Here is a 13,750-nt window from a genome sequence, read left to right as displayed (position 1 = left end):
GCTTTATACCGAACTGCTCAAGATCTTCCTATCCATGCTACCAAGGCTTTTATGGAGGAGGAAAAATCAGAGTTTGACCGAATTAAGGGTTTGAAGGAGGAGCTCGAGGTGAAAGTGGCCGAGTTGGAGAAGGAGCTGAAGGGGGAAAAGGCCCGAGCTTTTGGTCTGGCGGCTGCCGTGCAACTGGCCGAGCATATGGCGCAAAAACATAAGGATAGCTATGTTACTACTTATAGAGAGGTGATGGAGCTCAGGAGTAGGTTGGAGTTTGTTCAGGCTGATTACACCGAGCTTCAAGGTCATCTTGTAGGTAGTGTTACTGCGGCTTATGAGAATCTGAAAGAGCAATTCCGAGTTCTTGCGCCAGATCTCGACCTTTCCCTTATTAGCCTAGACAATATTGTTAGGGATGGTAAGATTGTCCCTGACGATCTCGATGATGATGATGATGATCGCCCTTCGTTACCTGCTACCAAGGCTTCAACAGTAGTCGACCTCTCCGACTTCTACTGCCGGGATCAGTCGTCCAGAAGGGGAATCGGATTGCCACGTCTTGAACCGAGATGATGGGACGGTAGATGCGGTGCCTCTTCAGACTCGTCCTCCTTCGTCCCAAGTTGATGCTGCTGAGAAGTCTTCTGATGTTGTCTGAGTATTCTCCCTTTTTAATGTAGATAGCCCGGCTTGTGGGCTTTTGAACTCTTTATCTTGTAACTGGTGTTTTGGTGACTGTTGATACTTCTTTTGGTTGCTTGTTTAGCAACTTTATTTTGAAAAACAAAGTAGTTTTCGAGCTTTTGGGGTTGATCTTGATGGCCTCTGGAGCTTGCTATTATCATAACTTAGTAGTTTTTATATCATGTCTGCTTGCACACATCTTGGTACCTTTGTAGGCTGGGGTTTTGTCTGACATGATCAGCTTGATTATTTGGTTTGGTTTTATTTGCGATCCTCCTTTTTGGACCTCGTTTAGATCTCTTTTGGGGACTATTTTTGTAATTTCTCTGTCTTGGGCCTGACTTCATCATGTCGGGTCCTGTCGAGTTTGCTTGGTAATCCTCTTTCTTGGACCTTATTCAGGTCTCTTTTGGAGATTACCTTTTGTAGCTTTATCTTTTCAGGCCGACTTCGTCAGGTCGGGCTCTGTCGAGTTTTCTTGGTAATCCTCTTTCTTGGACCTTGTTTAGGTCTCTTTTAGGGATTACCTTTTGTAGCTTTATCTTTCCGGGCGGACTTCGTCAGGTCGGGCTCTGTCGAGTTTTCTTGGTAATCCTCTTTCTTGGACTTTGTTTAGGTTTCTTTTGGGGATTACCTTTTGTAGCTTTATCTTTCCGGGCCGACTTCGTCATGTCGGGGTTTGTCGAGTTACTTGATAATCCTCTTTCTTGGACCTTGTTCAGGTCTCTTTTGGGGATTACCTTTTGTAACTTTATCTTTCCGGGCTGACTTTGTTACGTCGGGCCCTGTCGAGTTACTTGATAATCCTCTTTCTTGGACCTTGTTCAGTTCTCTTTCAGGGATTATCTTTTGTAACTTTTTGTAGGAGTCCGACTTCGTCATGTCGGGCTCTTCAAAGTTATAGTAATCCTCTTTTATAGGGTTGGCCAGACCTCTTTCCAAGGCTTTACTTATAACTTGGGTTATTGGGGCTGGTCTGACTTTATGTGTCGGCCAGCCTTTAAGCTATTTTATAGCAATCCATTTTATTAGGACCTTGTCAGGTCCTTTCTATGGATCACTTTCTATAGCTTCTTGCATTATTCTATTTTAATCTTTGCCGATTTTGTAGAATTTTGGGTTTCAACCCTCGTTTTTATCGTGATCGCACAGTGAATTTGGTTTTCACTTTTTGTCGATCTGTAGCTTTATAATCGGGCGATGAATGTTTTAGAATAATACGACTTGAACGTTTGTAGAGAATCTGAAAATTTTATTAAAAAAAGATGCGAATATACATAGAGGATTAATCTAAGCCGGGTGATTTGTAGGTCTTGGCTTGGTGCCTCGTTAAAAAACCTTTTTTTTTCAGGAAAAAGAGTGCGCCTTGTCCAAGCTCCTTTATCATCCCTAGCTATAGTACCTTCTTAGGTTGCAGGTGTGCCATGTCCTAGGAAGCTCTCGTCTGTCGAGTTCGGAAAGCCTGTAGTTGCCCTTTCCTAGCACTTCTGTGACTCGGTAGGGTCCTTTCCAGTTTGCTGCCAGCTTTCCTTCTCCAGGTCGAGTTGTTCCAATGTCGTTTCGGATTAGGATGAGGTCGTCCTCAGCAAAGATCCCCTATATTACCTTTCAGTTGTATCTGGAGGCCATCATCTTTTCAACGCCTCCTCCCTTATCTGAGCTCTTTCTCGGATTCAGGGAAGTAAGTCAAACCATCCCTTGGCTTCTGGGATAAGGTCTCCTCTCCTAATGAACCTCGGCTTCTTGTTCGAGTATCTCTCCCAATCAGACCCAATAACACACATATCATTCATGATTTCTTCAAGTTCATCTTCCTCGGGAGCATTACTTATTCTTACTTGATAGCTAAGCTCATCAAAATGTGGTGATTTCAGTTGAAGAGTCCTTGTTATAGCATTGGAGCTGAAGTCTACCTCTATTCCTCTTACATAACTTTTGAAGGTGGGGGCCCTAGTGCTGTCTTCTTTGACCGCATTTTGCATAGAACTCTTTGATGAGGTTTGCATTTATCTTTTTCTCTGGATTGGTGAGCTTTGGCCATCCCCTCTGTGCAATCTTCTCCTTGATCTTAGGGCATTCATCCTCACTGAACTAGAATGTCAATTCTGGCAAGATTTTTTTGTTTTTGATCCGTTCATATTGAAGCTCATGGAAGGCAGTCTTAAATCTCACAGCATCGGAAGGAGGTTGTTCCATGGGCTCCTTCCCTCTTCTCATTTTAGAACTGGATGAAGCCATGAGTGACGGTTAGTATGGTTGTGGCTCACAAGGCGTGGCTAGGAGGGTGTGTATGAAACTTTTGGTGGAGGATCAGAGTGTATGTTCAAAGGAAGGGAAGGGCTATGAATGCGAACAAGAAGTGTACGAAGAGGGTGCAAAAAATGAGGATCGTTTATATAGAGGAGTGATGGGTGTTTGAAAGGTTTTGATTGCTAGTGTAGTTTTGTGATGAACGGTTGGGGCTTGATCTTGGATGAGCACAAGGATCACCCCTTTTATGAAGGTCTTGGTTCGGTCTCCAAGGCTATCCACTTTCCAATGTTACATGGCAACATTTTCCAAGATACTCCCCTTGGAGACAAGTGTATACGTTCCTTGGCATAAAGGCCGAATCTCCCTTCCTTGATTGTCCTATCAAGTACCATCAATGTCCTTTTTGATTTCCTACACAAGACAAAAAAGGAATGCAAATGGTTAATTGAAATTTTTGGTGGGAAGACTTAAGGTGTGAACTAGCTACTAAAAAAATCTTTTACTTTTATTTTTAATTAACTAAATGCTTTTCATGAATACAAATCAATCAACCATTAGATCTCCCATGCATGCAACATTGGTACACCAAACTTGTTTGTAATCATATGGTGCAACAAGTTTCGAGAATAATTTCACCTCATAAAGTGTGTTCAAGCCCACTTGGTGTGCCTTGAACACCAAACTTATCATGTACTATATGCTGCATGTAAGGGGGTCTTATATTGTTTATCAAAATTGATTTAGAATCCATGAACTTTGCCTTATTACTACTATTTGAGATTAAAGGAAGAGGGTGTAGAACATGGGTTGCCTCCCATGAAACGCTTCTTTAGCGTCATTAGCTTGATGTTTGGTCCTTGTCAAGGTGGCTGATAGTGCTTGAAATCTTCCCCCCTTGCAGTGAACCTATTTCCATTGGCCTTGTTGATAAGCTCCACATGCTCTAAGGACAAGATTTTGTTGATGGTGTACACTGGAGGCAGCTGAGATGGAATAGTGGGGAGGTAAGGTGGTATAGGTGGAAAGTATGTAGAGACCACTTCATCTCCTGGCGAGAAATCTTCTGTAGGTATTTTCTTAGTTTTTCATCCCCTTGGGACCTTTTTTCTTGTGTCCGTTGATGTCACCTTGTTCCTTGTGGTTTCCTCTTTGAGAGTGGTTTTGATGCCCATCTCATATGACTCTGGTGGGTCTGGTTCCTTTTGGATTACACTTGGCTGTTGCTCCTTCTGATCACATTGGTTGTTAACCATAGGAGTCATAAAGTGTGGTGCTTGTGCTCCCTTGTTTAGCTCTGACGTAAGCTCTTTTGTTTGCTTTTCCTCTGACTTTTTATTATCATGGTTTGCTTCTTGTGAGAGGTTGAAAACATTGAAGGTGAGCTAATCATGTATTATTCTCAGCACTAGCTCTCCTCGCTCCACATCTATGAGTGCTCTGGCTGTGGCTAAGAATGGTCTTCCCAGAATGATGGGGTGAATAGGATTCTCATCCATTTCTAGGACAACAAAGTCTGTGCCGAGGAAGCAGTTCCCAAGCCTATTTTTTGAGTTTTGTCAGCCAATTTGATGATTACATCTGTGGGTGTTAGCTCATTAATTTGAAGCTTTTTCATGAGGGATAGAGGCATTAGGTTGATACTTGCTCCCAAGTCATAGAGTCCCTTATCAATCATTGTTTCTCCTATGGCACAGGGAATGTGGAAACTCCCTGGATCCTTCTTCTTTGTGGGTGGCCCTGGTTGAATGAGAGCACTGCAATCCCTATTCATCTTTATTGTTTGTCCACCTTTCAATGAACTCTTTCTGGCTAATAGCTCTGAAGAGAGAACTTTTGCGTGGTCTAGAATTCAGAATAAATTTTCGTTGTAAGTATAGCTTTTAAACGAACAAAAGTCCTTTCTTGCAAATGTTTTGGTTGTCACAAGTAACAAATCCCATTAAAATTGATAACCGAATATTTAAACCTCAGGTCGTCTTCTCAAGGAATTGCAGGGAGGTATGTTCTTATTATTGGTTATGTGTTTTGTAGATTGGGGGTTTTGAAAGTAAGGGAGAAGTATGTTAAATGACAAGTAAAATAAATAAATAACTGTAAAATAAACTCTTGGCAAGATATGAGAAATTGGAAATTTTATCCTAGTTATCCTTATCGATGGTGATGAGAATTGAGTTTTAATCCCACTTAGTTAACCTTTACTAAAGCAAAGGAAAGTCAAGTGGACTAATTACTTTGATCCTCAGGTCCTAGTCAATTCCTAAGAAATGACTAGATTTATTGGAATTCAATTTAATTAGCAAAAATAGCAACTATCAATCACGATGAGTTTGATAACTCAAGAGTCTCCAATTAATCAATTAAAGCCAATAGTAAATAATCTAAATTAAAAATAGGGAAAAGCAATCATAAGTCTGAAATACCTCGAGTTATATTAAATAAAGAAAATCCTAACATGAATGGCTCATAAGCCAAATAGGCAACATAAGTAATACAAGCATTAAATTATCTGAGAGTAAAAGAGAAAATAAATAAGAAAGGAACATTGAACCTGAGATTTGAAGAAGATGAAAATATTCCTAAGTTCTAAAAATCCTAATCCTAAATCCTAAGAGAGAGGAGAAAGCCTCTCTCTCTAAAAACTACATCTAAAATTATGAAAAGTGTGTTATGAGTCCTCCCTCCTTCATTCCTACACTTTGCAGTCTTTAATCTGTATTTTCTGGGCTTGAAACTGGGCCGGAAATAGCCCAGGATTCGCTGAAAACGAATTCTGCCACGCTGATTTTCGCAGATGCGACGCGTCCGCGTGGAGCGCGCGTTCGCGTCGCCTATCTGTACGGCCACTATGGCGAATTATATATTAAATCGAAGCTCCGGATGTTAGCTTTCCAACGCAAGTAAAACCGCATCATTTGGACCTCTGTAGCTCAAGTTATGATCGTTTTAGTGCAAGAGGATCAGGCTGACAGCTTTGCAGTTCCTTCAACTTCTTGTATTCCTTCCACTTTTGCATGCTTCCTTTCCATCCTCTGAGCCATTCCTGCCCTGTAATCTCTGAAATCACTTAACACACATATCAAGGTATCTAATGGTAATAAGAGAGGATTAATATTAGCAAATATAAGGCCAAAGAAGCATGTTTTCAATCATAGCAAAAAATCAGGAAGGAAAATATAAACCATGCAAATAGTATGAATAAGTGGGTAAGGACTTGATAAAAACCACTCAATTGAGCACAAGATAAACCATAAAATAGTGGTTTATCAAGCTCCTTTATATACTTTATGTAGGAAGACATTTGCTGGAGTGCTTTAATAAATGGTATATTTACATCAAGAGATGCAAACATGTCGAGGAACCTTGAATACATTCTCCCTGCTACACCACCTTTAAGCCTTTGGGGAAAGGGTGCATATGGGTTCAGTATCTCCCTTCTCTTCATTTCTTCCTTGAGTGTGGGTTGGGGTGCATGGTCTCTTTCTTCCTGGTTTCCCTTTTGACTGTCTTGGAGGTGTTCTACTTCCTTCATACTCCTCTCATCACTTGTGGTGATCATCTTACATTCTTCCCACCTTACTTTCTTTGTTTCTCCTCTTGGGTTCTTCTCCGTGTCACTGGAAAATCCATCAGTGGGTTTGGGAATTTGTTGAGATAGATACCCTACTTGGGACTCAAGTCTCTTGATGTTTTCTCCTTGGTTTTTGATATTGGCTCGCACTTCTTCCTTAAACACCTTGTTGTCTTGGACTTTTCTACATAAATCTTCAAGTAGAGTCTCAATTTTTGAAAGTCTATCGTCCGTTAGTGATGGTGGATTGGGGTTAGGTGGGTGAGAAGAGTGGTTAGGTGGGTGTTGATAGGATCTCTGTGAGGTATGTTGGTGAGTTGCATTGTTGTTGGAATTGAAGTTGTGGCGTCTCTGGTCTTGACCTTGATCTTGTTGATTTTCCCAACCAAAGTTAGGGTGATTTCTCCATCCAGAGTTGTAAGTTTTGGAGTATGGGTCATGGATTTGTCTAGGTGAGTTTCCAACATAGTTGGCTTGTTCCCAGTCACCTTCTTTTCCTATATTCACTCCTTCTTGAGTTGGTGATGAAGTGATGACTGCTACGACTTGGTTTTTCTCCACCTTCTTGGTAAGATCTACTAGCTGCTTAGTGATCATCTTATTTTAAGCTAGTAATGCATCCATGTGGTTCAGCTCCATTACTCCTCGAGTGTTACTTCTTTCAAAGGCATAAAAGTAGTCATTCTCAGCTACTGTTTCAATGACATCTATGGCCTCTTCAATGGTTTTCTTCTTGTTTAGAGAGCCCCCTGATGAATGATCTACAGCCTTCTTTGACTCATAGGAGAAACCTTCAAAGAAAATATGAAGTTGAACCCATTCATTGAACATATCTGGTGGGCATCTTCTTGTTAAGTCCTTGAACCTCTCCCATGCCTCATAGAGAGTCTCACCATCTTGTTGTCTGAAAGTCTGCACCTCAGCTCTCAGCCTGTTAATTCTTTGAGGAGGGTAGAATCTTGCCAAAAATTTGTTCACCACATCTTCCCAATTTGTTAAGCTCTCCTTTGGGAAGGATTCAAGCCACTTGGATGCCTTGTCCCTGAGTGAAAAAGGGAACAGAAGCAGCCTATAGACATCCGGGTGGACTCCATTAGACTTCACAGTATCACAAATTCTCAGGAAGGTGGTTAGATGTTGATTGGGGTCTTCTTGAGCACTTCCTCCAAATGAGCAGTTGTTCTGAACAAGGGTGATGAGCTAGGATTTTAGTTTAAAGTTGTTGGCATGTATGGTGGGCTTCTGGATGCTACTTCCACAGTTTCCTGGATTTGGATTGATGTAGGAGCCTAGAACTCTCCTTTCTTACCCAGCATGATTTGCAGGGCCTTCTCTAGCATGGTTGTGAGCTTCTCCTTCATGATTTTTTTCCAAGTTCTCCTCCATGTTGGTTTCAAAATACTCTTCCTCTTCCTCAGCACCAACAACTCCTTTCCCTCTTGCTTCCCTTTTTAGTCTCCGAAGGGTCCTTTCAGGTTCTGAATCAAAGGAAGTTGAAGCTCCCCGTCTTCTCCCTATCATACAACTAACAAAATACACAACAAGAGATAAAATAAAGAGATTGTTCTTGTTAGAGTGATTGTTAGTGTGAGTGATGCAAATTATCAAATAGTTAGTGGGTTAGTAAGTAGAATTGTAGATAATAACAAAGAAAGAAAGAAAACAGAGGGGGTATAGGGGGTGAGGAAGAAACGAAACAAACTGAAGGTAAACAACTAAATAAAGTAAACAAACAAAAGAAAAAAAATGCTCAATCTAGTGAACCTCCAACTTAATCATTGTTGATACAAAATCAATCCCCGGCAACGACGCCATAAACTTGATGCATGAAAACTTGTCTCTCAACAAATTTTCCTTCGGCAAGTATACCGAATTATCGTCAAGTAAAAACTCACAATAGAGTGAGGTCGAATCCCACAGGGATTGATTGGTCAAGCAACTTTAGTTGGAAGAGTATGCTAGTTGAGCTAAACAGAATGTAGTTTGAGAATTACAGAAAATTAAATGGCGGGAAAGTAAATAGCAAAAAATAAAGTGCAGAATCTTAGATGGGGATTTGGGGAAATGAGCATGAAAATAAATGGCAGAAAGTAAAGAGAATGGGTAAGATCAGAAATGGGGAATTCATTGGGCTCAGGAGATGTTGTTTTCTCCGGATCAAATTCATTTTCATCTCTTCCTCAATCAAAGCATCTATTGATCTCCTTGGCAATCTTAAGTGATTGGGTTCCAATTTCTTGGCAACCCAATCTCTCTAAGCTTGAACAATTGCCCAATTCCTTGATTTAATTGCTCATGGGAAGAGATGAAGTGTGGTCACTGATTATACCACATGTATTTCCAAATCAAAGTGTTGGGAGGATTACATGTCACTATATCCGCCTAGACCCCAATTTGGTCGAATATGAGAAAGCATTTCTAGCATGATCTCCTCATCCTTTTTCCAAGGCTCAGAGGAGATCCAATTATGGAGAGTTTCTTTTCCAGGACAACTAACCAATTGAATTAAGATCGAAAGCTTTCTAGTAAATCAAAAGAGAAGAAAGAAGAAGAGAATGAAAACTATAATTGATCCATCAAATTACAACAGAGCTCCCTAACCCAATGAAAGGGGTTTAGTTGTTTATAGCTCTAGAAATGGAAAATGGTAGAAAAGAATACATCCCTAGCTAAAAGTGCAGAAAAGTAAATATACAGAGGGTAGTTGGTGGACGAAATTGTGATTCATTCTCTTTGTATTTGCATGAGATTTATTTAATGGCTCTTGGTTATGTGTGGACACAACTCCGTTCAACTTAACCAGCAAGTGTACTGGGTCATCCAAGTAATACCTTACGTGAGTAAAGGTCGATCCTACAGAGATTGTTGGTATGAAGCAAGCTATGGTCACCTTGTAAATCTCAGTTAGGCGGATTAAATTGGTTTATGATAAGTTCAAAAATTAATAATAAACAGAAAATAAAATAGGATAGAAATACTTATGTAAATCAATAGTGGGAATTTCAGATAGGCGTATGGAGATGCTGTGCTCCTCTTGAATCTCTACTTTCTTATTACATTCATCTAATCTTTCTTACTCCTTTCCATGGCAAGCTGTATGTAGGGCATCACCGTTGTCAATGGCTACATCCCATCCTCTCAGTGAAAATGGTCCTATGCTCTGTCACAGCACGGCTAATCATCTGTCGGTTCTCAATCAGGTTGGAATAGAATCCCTTCATTCTTTTGCGTCTGTCACTAACGCCCAGCCTTCAGGAGTTTGAAACTCGTCACAGTCATTCAATCCCGGAATCCTACTCGGAATACCACAGACAAGGTTAGACTTTCTGGATTCCCAGAATCCTACTCGAAATACCACAGACAAGGTTAGACTTTCCGGATTCCCATGAATGTCGCCATCTATCTAGCTTATACCACAAAGATTCTGTTGGAGAATCTAAGAGATATGCGCCCGGCCTAAGGTAGAACGGAAGTGGTTGTCAGTCACGCGCGTTCATAGGTGAGAACGATGATGAGTGTCACGGATCATCACATTCATCAAGTTGAAGTGCAACGAATATCTTAGAATAGGAATAAAAGAGAATTGAATAGAAAATAATAGTAATTGTATTGAAACATGAGGTACAGCAGAGCTCCACACCCTTAATCTATGGTGTGTAGAAACTCCACCGTTGAAAATACATAAGTGAAAGGTTCAGGCATGGCCGAATGGCCAGCCCCGCAAAATGTGATCAATGGCCTCCTAAGATGAAGAATAAAGCAAAACTGAGACCAAAGATGAAACGTGGTCAAAAGACGACTAATACACTAGTAAAAAGTCTTATTTATACTAAACTAGCTACTAGGGTTTACATGAGTAAGTAATTGATGCATAAATCCACTTTTGGGGCCCACTTGGTGTGTGTTTGGGCTGAGCTTGATCTATCCACGAGCTGAGGCTTTTATTGGAGTTGAACGCCGAGTTATAGCGTGTTTCTGGCGTTCAACTCCGAGTAGTGACGTGTTTCTGGCGTTTGACTCCAGATAGCAGCATGTAACTGGCGTTGAGCGCCAATTTACGTCATCAACTCCCGAATAAAGTATGGAATTTTATATATTGCTGGAAAGCTCGGGATGTATACTTTCCAACGCCATTGAGAGCGTGCCATTTGGAGTTCTGTAGCTCCAGAAAATCCATTTTGAGTGCAGGGAGGTCAGATTCCAACAGCATCAGCAGTCCTTTTGTCAGCCTTTTTCAGAGTTTTGCTCAAGTCCCTCAATTTCAGCCAGAAATTACCTGAAATTACAGAAAAACACACAAACTCATAGTAAAGTCCAGAAATGTGAATTTAACATAAAAACTAATGAAAACATCCCTAAAAGTAGCTTGAACTTACTGAAAACTACCTAAAAACAATGCCAAAAAGCGTATAAATTATCCGCTCATCACAACACCAAACTTAAATTGTTGCTTGTCCCCAAGCAACTGAAAATCAAATAGGATAAAAAGAAGAGAATATACTATAAATTCAGAATGTCAATGAATATTAGTTCTAATTAAATGAGCGGGACTTGTAGCTTTTTGCCTCTGAATAGTTTTGGCATCTCACTTTTTTCTTTGAAGTTTAGAATGATTGGCTTCTCTAGGAACTTAGAAGTTTAAATAGTGTTATTGATTCCCCTAGTTAAGCATGTTGATTCTTGAACATAGCTACTTTTATGAGTCTTGGTCGTGGCCCTAAGCACTTTGTTTTCCAGTATTACCACCGGATACATAAATGCCACAGACACATAACTGGGTGAACCTTTTCAGATTGTGACTTAGCTTTGCTAAAGTCCCCAGTTAGTCGTGTCCAGAGCTCTTAAGCACACTCTTTTGCTTTGGATCATGACTTTAACCACTCAGTCTCAAGCTTTTCACTTGGACCTGCATGCCACAAGCACATGGTTAGGGACAGCTTGATTTAGCCGCTTAGGCCTGGATTTATTTCCTTGGGCCCTCCTATCCATTGATGCTCAAAGCCTTGGATCCTTTTTACCCTTGCCTTTTGGTTTTAAGGGCTATTGGCTTTTTCTGCTTGCTTTTTCTTTTTTTTTCGCCATTTTTTTCGCAAGCTTTTGCTATTCACTGCTTTTTCTTGCTTCAAGAATCAATTTCATGATTTTTCAGATTGTCAATAACATTTCTCTTTGTTCATCATTCTTTCAAGAGCCAACAGTTTTAACATTCATAAACAACAAGATCAAAATTATGCACTTTTCAAGCATTCATTCAGAAAACAAAAATATTGTCACCACATCAATATAATTAAATTAAATTCAAGGATAAATTCGAAATTAATGTACTTCTTGTTCTTTTGAATTAAAAACATTTTTCATTTAAGAAAGGTGATGGATTAATGGAATTATTCATAACTTTAAGACATAGTTACTAAATACTAATGATCATGAAGTAGAAACACAAAATATAGATAAACATGAAGCATAGAAATCGAAAAACAGAAAGAAATAAGAACAAGGAATGAATCCACCTTAGTGGCGTCTTCTTCTTGAAGGATCAACAATGTCCTTAAGCTCTTCTATGTCCCTTCCTTGCCTTTGTTGCTCCTCCCTCATTGCTCTTTGATCTTCTCTTATTTCATGGAGAATGATGGAGTGCTCATGATGTTCCACCCTTAATTATTCCACATTGTAGCTCAAATCTTCTAAGGAAGTGTTGAGTTGTTCCCAATAGTTGTTGGGAGGAAAGTGCATCCCTTGAGGCATCTCAAGGATTTCTTGATGATGAGCTTCCTCATGCATCTCTTGAGATCCGTGGAGAGTCTCTCTTGCTTGCTCCATCCTTTTCTTGGTAATGGACTTATCCTCTTCAATGGAGATGTCTCCTTCTATGATAACTCCAGCTGAGTAACATAGATGGCAAATAAGGTGAGGAAAAGCTAGCCTTGCCATGGTGGAGGGCTTTTCGGCTATTTTGTAGATTTCATTGGAGATGACTTCATGAACTTCTACTTCCTCTCCAATCATGCTGCTATGAATTATGATGGCCCGATCCACAGTAACTTCAGATCGGTTGCTAGTGGGAATGATGGAGCGTTGAATGAACTCCAACCATCCTCTAGCCACAGGCTTGAGGTCCAGTCTCCTTAGTTGAACTGGCTTGCCTTTGGAGTCTATTTTCCATTGAGCTCCTTCCACACATATGTCCATTAGGACTTGGTCCAACCTTTGATTAAAGTTGACCCTTCTAATGTAGGGACGTACATCTCCTTGCATCATGGGCAAGTGGAACGCCAACCTCACATTCTCCGGACTAAAATCTAAGTATTTCCCCCGAACCATTGTGAGATAATTCTTTGGACTCGGGTTCATACTTTGATCATGATTCCTAGTGATCCATGCATTGGCATAGAACTCTTAAACCATTAAGATTCCGATTGTTGCATGGGGTTGGTTAGGACTTCCCAACCTCTTCTTCGGATCTCATGTCAGATCTCCGGATACTCATTTTTCTTGAGCTTGAAATGGACCTCAGGGATCACCTTCTTTTTTTGCCACAACATCATAGAAGTGGTCTTGATGGCTTTTGGAGATAAATCTTTCCATCTCCCATGACTCAGAGGTGGAAGCTTTTGTCTTCCCTTTTCCTTTTCTAGAGGATTCTCCGGCCTTAGGTGCCATTGATGGTAATGGAAAAACAAAAAGCTTATGCTTTTACCACACCAAACTTAAAATATTGCTCGCCCTCGAGCAAGAGAAGAAAGAAGAGAAGAAGAAGAAGAAGAAAATATGGAGGAGAGGGGGTTGTGTTGTGTGAAAATGAAGTGGAATGGATGGGTTTATATAGGAAAAGGGGAGAGGGTAGGTTCGGCCATTTAGGGTGGGTTTGGGTGGGAAAGTGGTTTTGAATTTTGAAGGTAGGCGGGGTTTATGGGGAAGCGTGGATGGTTATGAGTGGTGAAGGGGGTAATTGGGAAGAGAGATTGAAGTTGTTGGAAAGTGTGATATGGGGAAGAGTGTTATAGGATTAGGAGGTAAGGTGGGAATATGTTAGGTGGGGATCCTGTGGGGTCCACAGATCCTGAGGTGTCAAGGAATTACATCCCTGCACCAAATAGGCATGCAAAATGCCTTTGCATACCATTCTGGCGTTTAAACGCCGAGGTGATGCACGTTCTGGGCGTTCAACGCCCTTGTGTAGCATGTTTCTGGCGTTGAACGCCAGTTCCATGCTTGTTACTGGCGTTCAGCGCCAGCTTATCTCAAGACACA

At 40.6% G+C, this 13,750-nt stretch overlaps 1 non-coding gene across 1 annotated transcript; it reads left to right on the top strand.

Annotated features, from left to right (window-relative positions):
- Nucleotides 1-7,325: 7,325 nt before the first annotated feature.
- Nucleotides 7,326-7,432, top strand: LOC130978513 (small nucleolar RNA R71). The gene has a single exon (XR_009086140.1). It is a non-coding gene; the product is annotated as a small nucleolar RNA R71 (small nucleolar RNA).
- The last annotated feature ends 6,318 nt before the right edge of the window (nucleotides 7,433-13,750 follow it).

This window comes from Arachis stenosperma, chromosome 4 (assembly GCF_014773155.1).
Source record: "Arachis stenosperma cultivar V10309 chromosome 4, arast.V10309.gnm1.PFL2, whole genome shotgun sequence".
Lineage (NCBI taxonomy): Eukaryota > Viridiplantae > Streptophyta > Magnoliopsida > Fabales > Fabaceae > Arachis > Arachis stenosperma.
Note: the sequence above shows the minus strand (reverse complement) of the source record. Positions and strands in the feature narration are given on the sequence as shown.